The sequence below is a fragment of the Triticum aestivum genome, chromosome 3A (assembly GCF_018294505.1).
Source record: "Triticum aestivum cultivar Chinese Spring chromosome 3A, IWGSC CS RefSeq v2.1, whole genome shotgun sequence".
Classification (NCBI taxonomy): domain Eukaryota; kingdom Viridiplantae; phylum Streptophyta; class Magnoliopsida; order Poales; family Poaceae; genus Triticum; species Triticum aestivum.
Window position 1 is genome coordinate 170,694,259 of NC_057800.1, and position 5,734 is coordinate 170,699,992.

Below are 5,734 nucleotides of genomic sequence, written 5' to 3' on the forward strand. Positions count from 1 at the left end.
CATGATATGTGTTTTGCTTGGAGCGTCATTTTATTTTCTTTAGCTTTGCTTGCTGTTTGAATAAAGTATCAAGATCCGAAATTATTAAATGGGAGAGTCTTCACATATTTGTATAATTATTCGACTACTCATTGATCTTCACTTATATCTTTCGGAGTAGTTTGTCATTTGCTCTAGTGCTTCACTTATATCTTTTAGAGCATGGTGGTAGTTTTATTTTGAAGAAATAGATGAACTCTCATGCTTCACTTATATCATTTTGAGAGTCTTAAATAGCTTGGTAATTTGCTTAATGTTAATATACTTGGTATTCAAGATATGTGAAACTTTCTTTTTAGTGGGTTGAATACTAAGATAAGTTTGATGCTTGATAATTGTTTTGAGATATGGAGGTGATAATATCATAGTCGTGCTAGTTGAGTAGTTGTGAATTTGAGAAATACTTGTGTTGAAGTTAGCAAGTCCCGTAGCATGCACGTATGGTTAAAGTTGTGTAACAAATTTGAAGCATGAAGTGTACCTGGCTTGTGCATCCTTATGAGTGGCGGTCGGGGACGAGTGATGGTCTTTTCCTACCAATCTATCCCCCTAGGAGCATGCGCGTAGTACTTGATTTTTGATGACTTCTAAATTTTTGCAATAAGTATATGAGTTCTTTTGACTAATGTTGAGTCCATGGATTATACGCACTTTTACCTTTCCGCCATTTGCTAGCCTCTTCGGTACCGTGCATTGCCCTTTCTCACATTGAGAGTTGGTGCAAACTTCGCCGGTGCATCCAAACCCCGTGATATGATACGCTCTTTCACACATAAACCTCTCTATATCTTCCTAAAAACAGCCACCATACCTACCTATCATGGCATTTCCATAGCCATTCTGAGATATATTGCCATGCAACTTCCACCATCATCATCATCATCATGACATGCTTTACTTTTGTCATATTGCCATTGCATGATCTTGTAGTTGACATCGTATTTGTGGCAAAGCCACCATGCATTATTTTTCATACATGTCACTCTTGATTCATTGCACCATCCCGGTACACCGCCGGAGGCATTCATATAGAGTCATATCTTGTTCTAGTATCGAGTTGTAATCATTATGTTGTAATCAATAGAAGTATGATGATCATCATTATTAGAGCATTGCCCGATCAAAAAAAAGAGAAAGGCCAAAAAGAAAAAAAGAAAGGCCCAAAAAAAAGAAGGAGAAAATAAAAAGGGCAATGCTACTATCTCTTTTTCCACACTCGTGCTTCAAAGTAGCACCTTGTTCTTCATGTAGTGAGTCTCATATATTGTGCTTCAAAGTAGCACCATGATTTTCATATAGTGAGTCTCATAAGTTGTCTTGTTCATACTAGTGGGAATTTTTCATTATAGAACTTGGCTTGTATATTCCAACGATGGGCTTCCTCAAAATGACCTAGGTCTTCATGAGCAAGCAAGTTGGATGCACACCCACTAGTTTTCTTTTGTTGAGCATTCTTAGCTCTAGTGCATCCGCTGCATGGCAATCCCTACTCCTTGCATTAACATCAATTGATGGGCATCTCCATAGCTCATTGATTAGCCTCGTTGATGTGAGACTTTCTCCTTTTTTGTCTTCTCCACACAATCCCCATCATCATATTCTATACCACCCATAGTGATATGTCCATGGCTCGCGCTCATGTATTGCGTGAAGGTTGAAAAAGTTTGAGATTATTTGAGTATGAAACAATTGCTTGGCTTGTCATCGGGGGTATAGAAGTTGGGAACATCTTTGTGTGACGAAAATGAAGCATAGCCTAACTATATGATTTTGTAGGGATGAACTTCCTTTGGCCATGTTATTTTGAGATGACATAATTGTTTGATTAGTATGCATGAAGTATTATCATTTTTTATGTCAATATGAACTTTTGTCTTGAACCTTTCGGATCTGAATATTCATATCACAAGTAAGAAGATTTACATTGAAATTATGCCAAGTAGCACTCCGCATCAAAAATTCTTTTTCTATCATTTACCTACTCGAGGACGAGCAGGAATTAAGCTTGGGGATGCTTGATACGTCTCCAACGTATCTGTAATTTTTGATTGCTCCATGCTATATTATCTAATGTTTTAGGCAATATTGGGCTTTATTATCCACTTTTATATTATTTTTGGGACTAACCTATTAATCGGAGGCCCAGCCCAGATTTGCTGTTTTATGCCTATTTCAGTATTTCGAGGAAAAGGAATATCAGACGGAGTCAAAACGGAACGAAATCAACTGGAGAAGTTAATTTTGGAAGGAAACTAATCTGTTGGGCTTGGAGTGCACGTCAGGGGATTCCCGGGCTGCCCACGAGGGTGGGGGGCGCGCCCCTGCCCCCTGGGCGCGCCCCCTACCTCGTGAGCACCCCGGAGGTCCACCGACGTACCCCTTGCACCCATATATACCTACGTACCCTAAAACTTCCAGAACAGAACCTAGATCGGGAGTTCCGCCGCCGCAAGCCTCTAGAGCCACGAAAAACCAATCGGGGCCCCTTTCCGGTACCCTGCCGGAGGGGGGATCCATCTCCGGTGGCCATCTTCATCATCCCGGCGCTATCCATGACGAGGAGGGAGTAGTTCACCCTCGGGGCTGAGGGTATGTACCAGTAGCTATGTGTTTGATCTCTCTCTCTCTCTCTCGTGTTCTCTCTCATGTTCCCTCTATGGCATGATCTTGATGTATCCCGAGCTTTGCTATTGTAGTTGGATCTTATGATGTTTCTCCCCCTCTACTCTCTTGTGATGAATTGAGTTTCCCCTTTGAAGTTATCTTATCGGATTGAGTCTTTATGAGAACACTTGATGTATGTCTTGGTGATCAATTTGCGGGTTTCGTGACATTGGGAACCTATGCATAGGGGTTGGCACACGTTCTTGATTCTTCGGTAGAAACTTTGGGTCACTCTTTGAAGTACTTTTATGTTGGTTGGATAAATCTGAGATTGTGTGATGCATATCGTATAATCATGCCCACGGATACTTGAGGTGACAATGGAGTATCTGGAGCATGCTGAAAACTGGAGCATGCTGAAAACAGATATCAAGTAGGCATGTTTACGAGCTCGATGCACTCACTACAGAGCAAGGCATGACAATCTAAGCATACACCCATCAAGAATACACAAAATACAAGCTAGACATGGCAAGAACAATACCATGGCATGCACGGATCAACTACAACATCATCGGCAAAATCGCTAACAAGTAGACAATCTGCCCAGATTCACGAAATGACAAAAGTAGAGCTCGATTGACTCAAGTTAGGATGCTCCATAATTGCAAACAAAGACATGTATGGATAGAGCACTACAATATTAACAAAACATCCTTACTGATCATCCTCAAAAGAGGCACGGATCACTAGGAAACAACATGAACATATGGCATCATGAAATGAACAGATCAAGGACTTAGTGGAAATGCTAAGTCCCTGAAAACAACATTAACGAATGCACCACTTTGCAAGCTTGTGCTAGTCACCACACACATCACAAAAATACATGGGTTGCACCTCTGGAAAGATGGCAAAACATATAACAAAACACATGAAGAGCTCATGGGCATATCATGCACACAATAATCATGGCAAAAATGACAAATATCTAAATGGAGCAGTAGAACTGACAATTATCTCAAATAGCACTCTTCCAACAGCATTTCGGGCATCAAGATGAACTCAAATGAAAATGATGCAATGAGATGAAATGATGTACTCTCTGAGACGAACATTTTGATATGCTATATGCGCAAAATGGAGTTACGAATGCGGAGATATAGCATGATGAAAAACACAAATTATTAGGGTTTCGGGAGTAGAAAGTCAACCGAGGCAAACGGATCTCAGATCCAGATCGGGCCGGCACTGTTCATGCACGCAGCCCGAGGTTCGCCGGAGGCGGATCTCGCCGGAAGGAAGGGCGGGGAGGAGCTCCGGTGGCCGGATCCGGAGCATTAAGCGGTGGTGGCGGCGGGGCGCCTCGGTGGCGGCGGCGGGGCCGCGCCGGCGAAGGGCGGCGCCGGCGGGAGGGAGCGGTGGCGCCGGACGGCGACCCTGGCCGGCGAAGGCGGCGGCGAGAGCAGCGCGGCCGCGGGCGGGCGCGGATGGCGGCGCTCTGCAGCGCGGGAGGCGAGGCGCGCGGGTGGCGGCGGCCGGCGGATCTGGGCCCGCGCGGGCCTGCCTCTGGCCCCACGGGCCGGCGGCGGCAGGAGGAGGAGAGAGAGGGCGGCGGGGTGAGGTGTCGAGGCCGGATTGGCTGAGGGTGAGGGCGGACACGTCCGGTCGCCGGGCGGACATGTCCGGCGGCGTGAGGGAGAGGGAGGCTAGGGTTTCGTGCGCGAAAATGGACGGGGATGACATATTTATAGGTAGAGGGAGCTAGGAGAGTCCAAATCAGGTGCGGTTTTTGGCCACGCGATCGTGATCGAACGACCGAGATGATGGAACAGGTTTTGGTGGGTTTTGGGCCAAAATGGAGGGGTGTTGGGCTGCAACACACACGAGGCCTTTTCGGTCCCTTAGTTAACCGTTGGAGCATCAAACGAAGTCCAAATGGTACGAAACTTGACAGGCGGTCTACCGGTAGTAAACCAAGGCCGCTTGGCAAGTCTCGGTCCAATCCGGAAATGTTTAATCCCCACACATGAAAGAAAGGTAGAAATGGCCACCGGAGGAGAACGGAGCGCCGGAATGCAAAACGGACAACGGGAAAAATGCTCGGATGCATGAGACGAACACGTATGCGAATGAAATGCACATGATGACATGACATGCAATGCATGACACGCAAGCAATGACAAGGCAACAATAGCAAATAACTGGACGACACCTGGCACATCGGTCTCGGGGCGTTACAACTTTACCCTCAGATCTGAGATAGAAGGTATACCCAATCGTCTTGTTTGGGTATTCTATGAAGATACAATTTTCTGCTTTGGGTTCTAGCTTTTGTGACCTAAGCCTATCGAGATAAGCATTGTAGCCCCAAACCTTAAGAAACAACAACTTTGGTTTCTTGCCAAACCATAGTTCCTATTTAAAGTGAATGTAATTGTCTTTAATGCATAACCCCCCAAAAAATAGCGGTAGATTGCTAAGAGACATCATACACCATATCCAATAAGGTTCGATTACGACGTTCGGACACACCATCACGCTATGGTGTTCCAGGCGGCGTCAACTGTGAAACGATTCCACCTTGTCTTTAGTGATTGCCAAACTCATAACTCAGATACTTTCCCTTTGATCAGATCAAAGGAACTTGATCTTTTTGTTACGATGATTCTCAACTTAACTCTGAAATTGCTTGAACTTTTCAAACATTCCAGACTTATGCTTCATTAAGTAAATATACCCACATCTACTCAATTCACCGGGGAAGGTGAGAAAATAACGATATCCACCGTGCGCGTCAACACTCATCGGACCACACACATCAGCATGTATGATTTCCAACAAGTCACTTGCTCGTTCCATTGTTCCAAAGAACGGGGTTTTAGTCATCTTACCAAAGAGGCATGGTTCGCATGTGTCAAGTGATTCAAAATCAAGTGACTTCAAAAGTCCATTAGCATGGAGGTTCTTTCATGCGCTTTACACCAATATGACCTAAGTGGCAGTGCCACATGAAAGTGGTACTTATCATTATCAACTCTACATCTTTTGGCATCAATGTTATGAACATGTGTATAACTACGACCGAGAT